This window comes from Canis lupus, chromosome 11 (assembly GCF_048164855.1).
Source record: "Canis lupus baileyi chromosome 11, mCanLup2.hap1, whole genome shotgun sequence".
Classification (NCBI taxonomy): domain Eukaryota; kingdom Metazoa; phylum Chordata; class Mammalia; order Carnivora; family Canidae; genus Canis; species Canis lupus.
In genome coordinates, this window is record NC_132848.1 from 61188983 (window position 1) to 61204703 (window position 15721).

At 36.7% G+C, this 15721-nt stretch overlaps 1 protein-coding gene and 1 long non-coding RNA gene across 3 annotated transcripts in view; one reads left to right on the forward strand and one right to left on the reverse strand.

Annotated features, from left to right (window-relative positions):
- Positions 1-15721, forward strand: part of VRK2 (VRK serine/threonine kinase 2) — a 215714-nt gene that overhangs the window by 16802 nt on the left and 183191 nt on the right. The gene's annotated exons all lie outside the window — the stretch shown is intronic.
- Positions 1-15721, reverse strand: part of LOC140600279 (uncharacterized) — a 47702-nt gene that overhangs the window by 8856 nt on the left and 23125 nt on the right. Inside the window, exons 1-4 of one of the 2 annotated variants that reach the window (XR_012003516.1) lie at positions 7985-8584; positions 7668-7810; positions 5177-5343; positions 404-465 (exon numbers count right to left, since the gene is read on the reverse strand). This is a non-coding gene — a long non-coding RNA (uncharacterized lncRNA). Of the gene's footprint in view, positions 1-403; positions 466-5176; positions 5344-7667; positions 7811-7984; positions 8585-15721 lie in introns of those variants that run through there. The other variant, XR_012003517.1, reaches the window with a different exon arrangement.

A 15721-nucleotide genomic window follows, 5' to 3' on the forward strand; every position in this document is an offset into this window, starting at 1 on the left:
ATCTCTTGTCTTCTCACTACTGCTGTTGAGTTCAGTGTGTTACAGTATGATGATGATACCTAGACTATAGGTTCAATTTCCTTGTCACAATCTGCATATCCCCAGGCCCACCTGTGCATCTTAAACTCATGGGCTTGATGGAACTTGACATGTGATTCTCAGTGTACAAGGAAGGGTAAGTTTATCATCATTAGTGGGAAAGGAAAGGCAAGATACTGCCATTAATGTTCTGTTCAAAGGGCACCATGTGTAAAGGTTGAATCTCATAGAAAAATTATGTGTTGCCTATGTTTGGAACTTACATAGATTATTAGAAACATTAAATGAACCTTACCCTTTCTCCCAACTAAGTAAAAGTATAAAGAATAATAGACATCAATAAAGCACTTTAGAATATATTTACCAAGATTGGGTCAGGAGCTGAAGAATATGGTCTCTAAGGATTTGTGAAGAACATCTCATGACCTAGAATGATATAAAAAATGTTCAGAGTAGAAATGAAAAGCAGTTGCCTCAGCACTATCCCCCACACAGAGTAAACTTCACTTTTATTATTCAAACCATTCATAATGGTTTTAAGTATCTAGTAATACAATCTTTGACACCATGTGTAATAACGAGGCATAAGAGGCCTGTATATCCAAGTAATTTCAGAATGTGAAGGTATTACAAATGTGAAGCTTCTGGATTAAATCAAAATCCCTGCAAACACATAAATTTATCTCTATCAATTCCCAAGATCCATTGAAGTGATAGCAAAACAAAAAAAGAAAAAAGAGAGAGAGAGAGAATCAGCAATCATACTAGAAAACCTGGAAAAGTGCTATCAACAGATTTGATGAACTTCTGGAAATTATAATGAAGATGGAATGTAATTAACAGCAAAATTGAACAGTCCTAAAGAACCAGAGACAAACACAGAATAAAAAGGTAATTTTGCCACAGGACTCAAGATTCTAAACCATAAAAGAATATCTCCTCTATTAAAAAAAAAGATTACTTTGAGAAAGATGCAATCAAAATTATTCTTAGACTTTAAAATGTATATAATTTGTAAACAAAACAATAAAGGTGCTGACTTTTTCACTAGTTATATTAAGGAAAAAGTTAGCAATCTGGACTATCAACCTGGATATTCCCAAAATATAGGACAAAAAGACTAAAATAAACTTATGAAAGACAAGTAACAGAAAATTCTTACCAAAAACGATTTTCAGAATCAGAAATATGAAAAGGTAAAGTAAAAAAAAATAGTCAAGGAAATGGTAGAACCACATTTCCCTGAACTTAAGAAAATAATTTGTCAGTTAGAAAAGAAGAACCTTTGAATGTTTTAGAAGAATAAAGATGGACCCACTTAAAAATCTGTCAACACCAGTGGTAAAGAGAAAATATCATAAATTTCAGAGTGAAAAAAAAGGGAAGCTTTTCCACAAGGAATAAAAAAAGGCTTTTATGTGTCTTCTCACTTACATATGAAAAATAATACAGCATTGCCCAAAGATCCTGAAGGGAAAATTGTCAAACCCAAATTTCTTTATTGAAAAAAACTATCATTCAAATATAAGGGCAAAGAAAGCATTTTAGGGAATAATAAGTCTCAGACACCTTCTGTAATTCCCAATAATGTCCTCCAGCTAAGTGAAATCTAAATTCTAGAAAGTAGAAATCTGAGATATCAAATATATAATGAACAAAGACACTGAAAACTTGTAGTAAACTAACTGTTGATAATATGCGGTGCATAAAACATATTAGATAAGGATGCATAGAACAGATGAGGTATAATAGTGACAAAAATCTCTGGAAAAAAATTCAGTCTGATTTCAACAAAATTGTTTGATGATGGAAAATATGAGAAGAAAACATTGAATTACAACAAAGATCCTATATGGCTAAAAGGAAACACCAGTAATCCTGCTTATTTTCAAAACTTATGGAAAATTCAGTTTAAATGTTAAAATTTTTATTGCAATCAGTTGTGTCAGTTGGGAGAGGTTAGGTAAAGTGTAATAAACAAGACCCAATCTCAGTGGCTTAACATGATAATAGTCACTCAAGAACCCAGGCTGACAAAGTAAGTGTCCCCTGGGAACCACCACCTTAAGATGAGGTATAAGGGATACACTCTGCAGAGAAAGAGAGCATGGAGGAAAAAAAAGAGAGGGAGGGAAAGCATGAGAAATCACACAAATGCTCCCAAATAAGTCACACACTTGTGCCCGCTTTCAAAGAGGCAAGGAAGTGTAATCCTCCCTGTATTGGCGACCACTACTAATGTCTACCATGATAAGACTAGAAATTGAAGGTGGGACCTCCAAAACAATAAAACGAAAAAATGTCATTAATCTGGTAAAAATCTGGAAAGAAAAAGAGAAAAAACAGCAACAAAGAAAAGATGTGGTCTATTGTTAAAAATAGCACCTGAGATATCAACAATCATACAAATGTGAATTTGCCCAATAGAAGAGCAAAATACTCAGATTGGTTACTAAATAACTAAAAAAGTCAACAGAGTTTTCTTCCTTGGGGGTCCAGGTAAAATGACACCAAAAAGTTGGAAATGAACCGATCAGAAAAATAAAGGGAGTATGCTAATGCAGAAAGAAGACAAAGAGAAGAAGTTAAAGGAAGAGAGCAGGCATGGTAATATTTGATACCAGACACTTTGAAATGTACAGCAGAACAAATTAAAGTGAACAGAGAGGATTCACACTGATTAGGGGTAAAAGCCCACAAAGACTCTATAAGAAGCTACTATTTTTAATACACCATATAGCAAATAATCAAGACATATGAAGTAAAACAAATAGAATTTGGCATGTTTAGAATCAAGCAAAGATGATAACTCAAGGACACACAAACAGTAATAATAAAGAGGATTTGGCTGACATAATCAGATGCCCAATGTGTGTATCTCTGAGGGGATGTGTGTAATATACCATGTTAATACTCAGGAAAATGTATAGAATTAACTATTTTCCTTCTGGGAGGGCACAACAATTAAAAAGAAAAAAAGGACACAATATTAGAGAAATTTCAGTAACTTCCCATGTCCAAAGAAGGAGAAACGAGGAATAATGTTAAAGGTGGCACTATGCTTTTTATGACGTGTCTTAACCTCCATTCTGTCAATCAAATAGATTGACATAGATTGACATACCAACTCCATGTATTTGCATATTCTCATTGTAATTTTTAAATTTTTGAATATTTGGGGATAATTCTAGTTTAATCTATATAAGGGTATTAAAAACATTATCAATGTATTACTCTTATTTGAGGGACACCAGTTAACAAGTCCATTAGCTTTTACATGTAGTTGTATTTTTATTATTTTATGAGTCAATCAGTTTTACTATATTCAGAAGACACAGAATTCCAGATAATTATCACCATCACATTATTTTCTAAACTATAACTTTTGTTTTAAAATCTAAGTTCACTGCTCAAGCTGTGTCAAAAATGAACTGACAAGGCCAAAAATATAAATGCCTACAGGACAAGACAGGTGAGTGATGCAGGTCAGCTATAAGACAGTTCAGTGGTAAGGACTTTGGAAAACTGAGTGCAGATGCGTCATCTTAGAGGGAAGGGCAACCTCTTCTCAGCTCCAGCCAATTGCCACCATGTAGAAAGTGTCACCATGTAAAACTCAGGCCCATGGGACCACATTTTCTAATATACCAAGAGAAGCTGGAAGTCAGAATTTTATGTAAAATTAATGTGGTAAAAAAAATCAATACAATTTTTTAATGCTACACAGAGAAAAAAAGGTACAGGGTCTAGATTGAACCTACAGGCTGCCAATTTGAAACCTGGAAGTTCTGGGTATATAGATAGAAAAGTTTATCTCCAGGCAATCACTGGCATGAGTTGATAATTAGTACAGAGGATGCAGGACAGAAGGATCACTGCAATAAAGGTTTAACTAGTTAACCTACCTGCCTCTTACTTTATTCCCTTTCATTCTCCATAGCTGACAGAATAATATTTTGAAAACTCAAATCTCATTAGGTCACTCCTATTTGTATGCTTGCAATGGCATCCTACTCCTGTAGGAGCAAAGACCAACTACACTGTTAATGTAACCCATCGTCTTCGGGCTCCACACTCTGCCTACTGCCCTGCCCTCATCTCTGACCTCTTTCCCTTAGCCCAGTGTGCTTAAGTTGAATATCTGCTTCTGGTTTACCAGATATTTTCTCCTTTCTACGTAATATTATGCCCAGAAACTTCTAATTGCCACCCTCTCTCTCTAAAAACCCTCCAATTAAAAAATATTTATCCTCTAGCTCATAGCTCAAAAATCATTCCTTAGAAAATTCTTCCTTGTTTCTCTCATACTGGTACCCCATTATTTGCTTTCACATGACTTTGTATTTTTTCCTTCCTGAGCACTTATTATACTCTGAATTTCATACTCTCTCCTGTTAGTCTGTGAGCACTGGGATACAAGGGATGTGTCTGTTTTGTTCGCCATTATCAACCCAGCACCTAGCACAGTGTCTAGTAAATAGAGGACTTGTACAAAATGATTAAGAAATGAAAGAGCAATTGAGTTGTGATGGGAAAGCTACAGTTTTTATTAGCTTTTATAGATCAAGCATGATTTTGGCCTCTGTATCTGCAATGAAATACTTAAAGACAGAAGAGAATATTTAGAAGGGAAAAAGTAAAAGTGTCATTTGGATACAAGGACAGATATCCTTTTGGTGAGTTTCCTACCTTTGGGAAGATTTTATTAGATGTTATAAACAAGGGAAATTTTTCTAGAGAGATGAAGTTGAATTAATGTAGAAATAAACTTAAGATGAAGAGTGTTATGTTTTCACAGTTAATAATAAATATATCATTCAACACATAACAATAGATTTTAAAAAGAAATGAACATCCTGCAGCATTAATGGCATTATTTGTTAAGAATTGTATTCATTTATTTTGCACTAAGCCTCCTTCCAGGATGCCCTAATGGACCATGAAGCAGTAAACATTTAGACTTGAATAAGCACTCTCCCCTCTATCTGACTCTTTAATTCCTTTATCCTTTTCTGTGCTTGAGTTTGACACTTTATTCACTTTCTCATTTGAACACCTACATCCATCAAGTTTGGGGAACCCATTCTTCCTCTTTCTTGAGGACTTTATATGAAGAATCACATTTAGTTCTACTTACAGGCACGCTCAGAGGGTAAAAACATGGACTCTTTATGCTCTGGTTGGAGAAGAAAGCAGGCACTTGATGGGTATCAGCAGCAATTTTCCAATGAGAATAATATTCTTGATGCTTTAGAAATGAAGCTTTCAGAAGCCGATTCTCTAGGTTTCACCAACTTGCTACTCCTTTATAAAAACAGAGTTTTAAAATCTTTGCTATTGTGTTATGTATTATGAACACGGATATTTCAAACATTAAAATGTCGCTTGCGATCTTGTTTGTACTTTGTATCTTCAGCATGTAGCTCTAAGGCCTCTTATGATTTAGAAAAATTGGATCATTGTGTACTTTATTCTGTTAAATAGATTGACAACTTTCAAGTTGAAACCTTAGGAAGTTATTATCCTTCCTAATAGGAGACTTAATAGAAGGAGGTGAGACAAGGACCAGAAAACTATCAGCTCTATTGATGGTCTTTAATTCATACCTGTAGGTTCCAGGTTAACTTTTGATGACAGCCCCTTAGAACTGGGGTAAAACTAAAGTCATATTCTGTTCAGAAGGTCTATGTATACATTGAGAACTCCTTTTGAAGAATGCAAAGAAAAATTGTCTTTAGAATTTTCACTGGTACTTTGAAAATTCACTTTCTCTTGAAAAAGATATTTTGAAGAATAAATAAATAATGTGTAGATTCTGCATATTAACAAATAAGTAACTGTCATATTCCAGGATTACACTACTGACACCAACTTTAGATTGCTTTTCCAGGTAAAGTGAAGGATTTGCATGACCATTGCTTTCTCAGGGCACAAGGTGTAACATGTGAACGTCATCTGAAAAACATGAGGCTATGATTAGGGATCATGCAACAAAATAGAGGACTCTAGAGTAATTAAACTCATGGTGTTGATCTCATTTTCACAACATGTATTCTCAAACCAAAAGTTGACCACCAATGGAATGGACCATCTGCTTGCCTCTTAAGCAATTGAAATAGTGAATTTAGCCCTGAATCATGCAGGGTTTTTTTTTTTTTTTTTTTTCCAGTTACCAAATTATGTACGCTAAGGCTCTCCAGTACTGAAAACTGTTATCAGCTCCTTTCCAACACCCAAATGGAGTGGTCTCAACACCACTTGACATTAATAAGGGAGAGAGGAAAGCATTTGAAGCAGCAGAATGCCATCAATGCCAAATTTTCAGTGCATTTTACAAACAGACCAACAAAGGATTGAGCTCTTTTATCTCCCGCTCCATGCAATTACGCCTACAGATGGAGAAGTTGAGGCAGCATGAATCTACATTCATTGACATTGCTGCATTGGTGGGACAAACATCGTATCGGGAAGTTCTCAGGCACAGAGACACTGATGTGCACCCAAGTTTCTGCCTTATGGCTCCACATAAGCCAGCTTCCAGGTCCATGTACCTCAGATCCGTGTTAGGCCCTTATCTCTTTGTGCAACTATGACTTTACTACAAATTACTAATACCAGATCCTACTAAGAGGAGCTAAGGTAAAACCCAACTGACTGATTTTTTTTTTTAATTTTGGTTTTACTGTCTTTGCCCTTTGGACTCTAGTTTATGTCCAGAGACTAACTTTACTTTAGACTACTTATTTCTAAAATATGATCAAATATTTTTGTCAAGTTTAGTTTACTACATTTCCGAAATAGGAATCAATGCCCATATTATTTTCTTCTCAACTGGCTTCTGTGATGGAGACCTGATAACTTTTCCTAATGTAAGGAAACTCCTGGTCCAAGTTCATTTTATAGCTACCAAACAGTCATAGGTACATATATGGTTTGATTTGATTTGATTGAAAGAAGATTTGAAACCAGATTTTTAAATTTCCTCTCCATTATTGAAAATCAGAACTGATAGCCATTTCTCCTTTTTTTTTTTTTGATGCTCCTTATTTTGATAGACTAGAGTGCAGTAAATTCTATTTGCAGTTAATTCTATTGATATATTATGCTATGAAGGCTAATTATCAATCCCTGCGTGATTAAGATAATATTCAAAGACAAAAATAAAGAAGAAATGAATGTATTTAATGATGGACAGACCACATCCTGCTGTGAGCTCATAAATGAGTATCACTGGTCATGACAGAAAATGGGCAAGGGAGCATAAATATCTCAGTAATACTAATACCAATGACTGGGAAGGCAGTCTCAGGCTCAGGGCATACAGATGATAGATCGGTTATGCCACCTTTGTATTCAGAGTACACCACATTTCATTAGTTGACAATCTATAATGTTAGCTTAGTTTCAGAGTCAATCATGCTAATAATGTTGGTATATTACTGGATATCTAGAGCAAATTTCTGCCTAGGAATCTCTGATTGTTTCACTCTATCTGCAAAGCCAAGTTTCAGATTTAGTTGCCATCCACTCCTTTTTTAAAGGAGCAATTCATTATGATAAAATTTATTGTACCATTTGGAGGAAAAGTTTCTGAAATGCAAAAAGTAGAACAAACTTGGGTTTCCTACCTTTGAGTTCATGCAATTAATCCAGAAACTGGATCTTAAATGGCAGAAGACAATTTTCATAGTTTTAAAGAGAGAAGACTGTAAATACGGTTTATCGTGTTCTTATAATTCGTTCAGAAACATGTGAGGAAATGTGAGGACCACTGTGAATCGAACAATAATCATAAAATTAGGAACAAAAGAATCAGACAGAACAAAGCCTTTTTTCTCCTCTTTTCTCCTTTCTTTTTTAGGATTCTAAATCACATACAAAACATTTGTTCTGCTCCAGCTCTTTGTGAACTAATTGGCTCTCCTGGAGGGATAGGTAATTGTACCTGACTACACAAGCTGTCCCGAAGCTCCCTTGGAAAGCTCCAGTAAGCTTCTAGTGTTAGCAGCCATCAAGGATTTCACAGGTCAGGCATCGGATCGATACAGCTAAAAGCAGCAGGGACTGTAATGTCGACAGCAGGTTTCAGAAAGCGCTGCAAGTGCCAGTTTGTTCCTCTTCATGCAGAAGCTCAAGACAGCTTAATTAACCCTTGGAAAATACAATTTATCCAGAGGCTCGGCAGGTCCCTACCAGGCCTTATTGGTGAACTGATAGGAGAGATACTGTAGCTGGCAGCGCTGAATTCCCATTTCCCCCTTTAATGCTGTTTCAGTTAGGATGCAAAGAAAACATGGTTTTTGGTGGATGTGTTCATCCTGTCCTGAAGAGCATGTGATAGGAGGCAGCTTTAGAGGGGGGTTGGTTAGAACTCACGTGTGACTTCAGCAGGAGCAAGGCCGAGCCTCGGCATTGATCATCCGAGTCCTGGGGTGAGGCATTGGGGTGTGTGTGTGTGTGTGTGTGCATGGGTGTGTGTACATGTGTGTGTGAACTGGATACGTGTGTGTATGTGAGTTAGGACTGTGTGTGTGTGTGTGTGTGTGTGTGTAGTGTGGGGAGGAGGAAGAAAAAGCAAAGGCATTTTTCACTTTTTCACTGATGTAAATACTTCCTATCCTCATTTAAAAATATCCATCCCCTTGTTAGTTGTCTATTTTTCATGTCTATAATATCATACAAGCAAGAAAAGCCCAGATTTGAAATTTTTTACATCCCCCAAGTCCTTCATTTGGGAAGACAAAACGCCTGCTGGGGGAAGCAATCAGTAAGAAGTTAATTTGTCAAATATTATTCCCAAACCTCCGTCTCTAGTGTTGCCCATCATGCTATGGGTCTTTTCTCCTACTGCAGTTCTTCCATGCTAAGGCAAGCTGCAGAAGAGACATAAATGAAGCTAGCCAGATACAGAAAATATTTAAAGTTAGTGGGGCTTGAGGAATTGTGGCCACATGAATGGTCTGGTGCATTCACTCAAATTGATTGTATCTACTTGTATTTGCATTCACATTCACATTCCCCACATTTTTAATTTGTATCATTTCAGTTAATTCATATAAAAGTATTTTCCTAGGTTCATATCTATGGTCATTAGTGAGAGTTCATGGCATTCAGGTTCCAGAACAGTGAACTCTCACACGGATGCCAAGTGGATAGATACTATCTCCTTTCTGCTGGCTCATTTCCATTTATGATCAGAAGCAATGTAGATTGAAGTGGAAGAAATAAAATTAAATACAGATTAAATGTGCATAAGATAATGGTATATCTTAGACCAGGCCACAATCTCTTTAAAATAATTTATAATAAATGTCATACACACAGAATAAAAATAATCATATCAGATGAGAAGTGAAGGTCCTGTTCTCCTCACTCATTACCAGTCTTTCTGTGGAGAGGTGCAACATGTAGCCATTTCTATTACTGGCTCCACTTTTGGGTATTGGCATGTATTTATTCAATAAATGTGTACTGAGAAGTTACTATGTGCCAGGTACCTTTTTAGATAAAAAAGCCAAATAAAACAAAACAAAAAACAAGGGCTATATAAAAGAATGTACTTGCTAATCTAAGTAGACAAAAGGCAACCAAACAAAAACACATATATATTTTCTTGGGAAGTGACTATAAAGAAACATTGAGAAGGGTAAGAATATAGAGTTGAGTTTCTATCATTATTCCTCCTAGCATAGCCAGGGAAAATTTCTCTAAAAAGATGACATCCGAGGGAAATTGGAAAGAAAAGAGTAGTGTTCCATGTAGATAATTGGATGAAGAGCAAGGGCAGCATGTGCAAAGGCCCTGAGGTTGGAGCATGCTTGTCCCCAAAACAGAAGACAGGAGGGCTTTGTAGTTGAAGTAAATCATGTGAGGTGGAAGAAGGCAGTCATAGATGTAGACAGGGGCCAGACCATGTAACGCCTTCCAGCTTTCTCCAAAGGTCACATAGCTAGTAAGTATAGAGTGAACATTTGAACACAAGAATAACTGCTTGTTTCTGACCACCATACTGTACTCGAGGTTTGTTTCACACATGATTTATGGTCATCTGTGTTCTCTCCCTTCTGCATCACCCTCTGCCCTTGCTTACTCTGATTAATCAAGAATTGACTGTAATTCCAAATTACCAGACTTATTAACTGGTCAGCAAGGATAGCCTTATCTCTACCTGAAAATAAACATCAGTGCTTTCTAGCTGCATGTAGACAGGGGTGACAGAGGCTTTACACAAATTGCACATATGTCCCCCATAAGTCTTCCAAAAGGCTGAATATATAGCCAGTCTTTGACTACTGACACACTAAAGGACCTCAGAGATTAACTAGTCATCACTCTTCATTCTGTAGACCAAAAAAAAAAAAAAAAAAAAAGAAAGGTCAGGAATTGTTATCAGTTTCCTGTTCAAAATCAGAGAAGTCAACTACCAGGGAGATGGTTGCTGATGGAGTAGCTACAGCTTCTACCTCTGTGTCCAGCATGGCCCCCTTTTCACTTTCTCTTCTCTTGCCGACCAGCTCTGCTCCAATCCTCTCCTCCAACTTCCATTGACATTGTGAGTTTTTATAATTTCTTATGACTGGATATAAGAAAAGGGAGCAATGAAACCCCTCTACCTCATTTGCATTGACTGTCATTCTTGTCCTCTGCAACTATGTCTTGGAGCAGGTAGCAAACAAAAGGATAATTTACACATGTGAATTTGACAAAATGGCTGAAAAGCAAATGGGAGAGAAGGTGAAGCGGTGCGGGGCTGGAGGCACTGAGCAGACTCACTAATCAGGGGACCTGTTTGCCAAATGATTTTGAGACAGTCACTTACCCATGCTAAGCCCTAGATTCCTCATGTGCAAATTGAGAGTTTGAATAGATAATTTCAAAGTCTCTGTCAGCATTAGAGGTTTTAGATTCTTGTCATCAAAGGACCAGCACCTAGCTGTCACAACTTGTCCCCAAAAGCCACGTACCATTCCTCTACTGCCGAGATTTCTGTACATTTCATACAGCCACCATTCAAATTGTGGCATGCACTCCTAATTAGCACTTTATTAAAGCTCAGCTCATGTGTCTGTAGTCCATTTTTCAAGATGACTTAAAAGAAATCAGAATTTGTGTGCTATTCATTCCCTCTCAAAAGCGTATTTTCAAGATGTATTTAGGCAATAGTGCTTTCTCAAAGCATAATTGTATCCTAATGTAAAAACTGCAAATATATTTCTTTTTCCATGTTTGGCAAATCCTTAAATGACCTCACATTTTAGCATCATTATATAATACAGCAAAGAAGATGCATCTTATTTGAACTTACACACATAAATAGGATTTTAAAAAATTCTTGACACATTACCGTATGCTGCATGCTTTTTATGGACTATGAAAGAACAGAAGACTAATATACTAACTGAAGTTTGAGAATTTCTCAACATTATCTGAATTTCTATGGTATCTATTCCGTTTCATCACACATTCAAATGTCAGTCCTGTTAACAGCGTCCTCAAAGTATTTATATGTTGACTGCATTTGAACAAGATTTTTTATATTTTCATTTTACAACCAATCAATGCTAATATGTCTGAATCACAAAGATGAGAGAATGTCAGATTTATTGACAGATGTTGCATATTCACATTACAGTTATTGCAATGTTTTTATGATCAAACTGGAAATAACAGAATTAGCAAATACATCTGTTTGTTTAATGACATTCCCCACATAGCTTTTGTGCTCGGCGAACTATTTAGACTAACATGATACCATCTAAAATAGCCACCCATGTCTTTCTTCAGTTTTTACCTGATTTCATTTTTCTTCATAAGCCTATTGCTATCTGAAATTAACCTATTATATATATCCGTACTTGTTGACTATCACTAGAGTGGGGTTTCCATGAATGTGGAAAGCCTGACTGTCTATTCACTGTATCTCCAGCACCTACAGAAGTGTTAAGCACATAGTAGGTGCAAAATACATTCAATAAATAAATGAACTTGGGACCATTTATGTATGTTTGTAAATACACAAACTAAATACTAAAGGGATACATAATGCCTACACCCAATTATTGGTATATAATATATTTTTAACATTAAAATATCTCCAAAGCTGATAATTATACTAATACAATAAACACACAAAGATGAGATCAGATATTTGTGAAGTCATCTGAAAGGGATTGGAGGCTCCATAGCTAAGAATGAGACCTGAAGATATTCATTTTCCCAGCCTCATTCCAAAAATATTTTAATGAGGAATTAGCTAAATCTTTTATAATAACACAACCAAAAAAAAAAAAATGGTAGAGCACAGGGATAGAAGGCAGTAGAAGTATAGAAAAATAGGAACAAGAAATTTCAAAAGTGGCAATGTGTCATTCAGCAGTACATAGTAACCAGAGCATCTGGGTCACTAGGAAGTCAGATGAGGTGTTTCTTCAAGCCTCACTCACTACCATCCTCCTTTGCTCTGCTCCTAACCTTACAGAGCAGCCTTTTAATTTAGAATTGGCTTCTTGATGAAGGGGCAGGGACCTTTCCCACTTGGCAAATACTAGTGTTATCCTCTCCAGAAAGGGTATCTCTGATAATAAATTAATGAACCATGTCTCTGGTTTAGACAGGACTTTTAATAGTGTAAGTTTATCCATGAAAGCCTCCCCCACTCTCAGTATATGACAACATCCATTTCATGAGATTCTAAGGCTGAGATCCAGACTCTGGATTAAGGTGATCCAACATGGAGGCCCTGTCAAAACGGTGACCAGCTGGACTTCATCTGACCACACCCCCATTAGCAATTACAAAAGATTCATTAATTTCATTAATGGAAAGTACATTTCAATATATGCACTGTAGTTACGCAATATTTTGTATCCCTACCATCCTTTGATTTTGCACTCCTTTTTACTAACTTCCAACTTATTTTGAGTTAAGACAACAGATACACATTCAGAAGCTTTAAAAACTCCATCAGAAGCAACCCCAGTCTCACAGAGGATAACTAGGAGTAAACCTGTTACCACTCCATAGTTGCCAAAAATACACAACAACACTTACAGCACCACAATAAGATGGTTTATTACTCAGCAAACAAAAGGTGTGTCATTGTGGTAGCAGGATTCCTCTTGTTCAAGTGCCATGGGCATCATGATGAATGCTCTGACATATTGGGTTGGGTTGCAGCTGAGGACAATAAGGCCAAGGGCTCAGCACATTTTGCAGCAAGGAACAAACAAGCTAGTAGCAATACAGTGGTCACCTTGACCAACTTTTTCCTATATAATCATCTAAATTTCCCTACATAACCATCTAACTGATTTATTCAGTATCATGAGACAGAGATAAGGGGGAAGAAAATATATAGGTAATAAATTGTATTGGAAGGGGTTGTGATCTCTAATGGCTGCTTTCAGGTTTGGTTCACTTGGCATAAGTCCAGTTCTAAAATCTAAACAATATTATTGTCTATGATTTTTTGTGGTGACAAACACCATTGAATTCTAGATGTTTTCTCCATTTTCTAATCAATTAGCTGTAAAAAGCACATGTACAAAATATTTTCAGAGAAAATCAAGCAAAGCCGTCAAGGTTAAATGGTTCTTTTTAAAAATATATTTAGTTATTTTGGGGGGGCGGGGAAAGAGGGAGAGGAAGAAAGAATCTTGAGCCAACTCCCTGCTAGGCTTTGAGCCCAAAGTGGGGCTCAACTTCAGGACCCTGAGATCATGACCTAAGCCCAAATCAGGAGTCAGACGTTTAACTGACTGAGCCCTCCAGCGGCCCCAACGTTGAAGAATTCTTGAGACAAATAAAATAATAACACAAGAACAATCGTCATCAACTCTGTGGGACTTTTCTTTTTATTGAAGTCTAGTTGACACAGAGTGTTTCATTAGTTTCAGGTGTACAATACAGTGATTCAACAAGTCTGTACATTATGCTGTGCTTGCCATGTGTAGCTGCCATCTGTCACATACAACTTATGGAATTATTTTTAATTATTTTAAGGCAAAATCACTAGTTTATGGGGACTTTCTATTATAAACTTTATAGAAAACAAATAGAAATACATTTCTACTTAGTAATAGGATTGAAAGATTAGGGTTTAGGATACTCAGAATAAGTGTTCACTAACTCATTATGTATAATATATATGAAATGGAAAACTCAGCTGGGTCATAGTTAAACATTTGAAAGTTGCAGAATATAACTGAGGAATACCAGAATAGTAAATGTGAAAAATAGAACACATTCCAACTTAGAAAAACAGTCTTTAGTTTTTTTTATTTATTAATATATAAAAGATGTAAACCAATCTCAGATATTTACCAATCAAAAGTGCATATATTTGGGTATCATATACATACTCACCTAATCAAAAGAAAACTATTAATTTTAAATTCAGGAAAATGAAAGTACTAGGAAAAGAGTAGGAAACCTATCCTCTGAAATTATTTTTAAAATATTTTTATTTATTTATTTGAGAGAGAGAGAGCACAAGCAGGGAGAGGGATAAAAGGAGAAGGAGAAGCAAACTCCCCACAGAGCAGGGAGCCAACATAGGGCTCCATCTCAGGACCCTGGGATCATGACCTGAGCTGAAGACAGATGCTTAACCAACAGAGCCACCCAGGCACCCCCTGAATTTACTTTAAAATGTCAACATTTGCCTTGCTGACTCGGTAAAGCATGGAACTCTTGATCTTGGGATCCTGAGTTCAAGCCCCACCTTGGACGTAGTTTACTTAAATAAAGGGGGGGGGGGATCCCTGGGTGGCGCAGCGGTTTGGCGCCTGCCTTTGGCCCAGGGCGCGATCCTGGAGACCCGGGATCGGGTCCCGCGTCGGCTCCCGGTGCATGGAGCCTGCTTCTCCCTCTGCCTGTGTCTCTGCCTCTCTCTCTCTCTCTCTCTCTGTGGGTGACTATCATAAATAAATAAAAATTAAAAAAAAAAAAAAAAGAATCTGAAGGGTTGCCTAATTTAAGCAACCCTTCCACAGCCCCCATGGTGCCCAACTACCATTTTTACACAGAGTAAAAATGTAGGGAGAATCCCTCTTCCAAGCAGCAAATGGATCAATATAACTGCTAGGCATTCATTCCCTGGAAGGAAGTGCTCTTAGAAGTTGCAGGTAAGTGAACATCGGTTCCCGAAAGAGGTTTCCATTTCTCTCAGAGAAGATATCCCCAGTGACTGGAAAGGCCTTAAGAATGGAGCATGCTCAGTGGTGTGGTCTTTTATTTATCATAAAAGACAATGGATTACCTCATTTTCCCAAGAAATTGCTTCCTCTTCAAAAATAGTAAATTGAGCTATGAGGAGAGTAAAGAAATCTTATTTCACTTTAGGAAAACTGAAAGTCAAAATAGAAAGTTGAGGGCAAAACTAAGATAAGGAATGAGATGCCCAGCAACCTTATCTCCCTCTCCTCTCCAAAAATAAAAGCTGACTGAATATAAATCTAGTCTCTCCACAATAGCACTTTGTCTTGATGGCTTCACAACTTCAAGTTAGTTTTGTTTTGTTTTGTTTTCCCCAGCTACTACCTGAGAGGGCCTCTTAGAATTTCTTTAGCAATCAGCCTTCAATAAACATGTTGAAAAGAAAGAGGAAACTAAGGATTTGACCAGTAATGGATTAAGAGGGAATTAGGAAAAATTCCCTCATTCTGAACATTCCCTAGGAAGA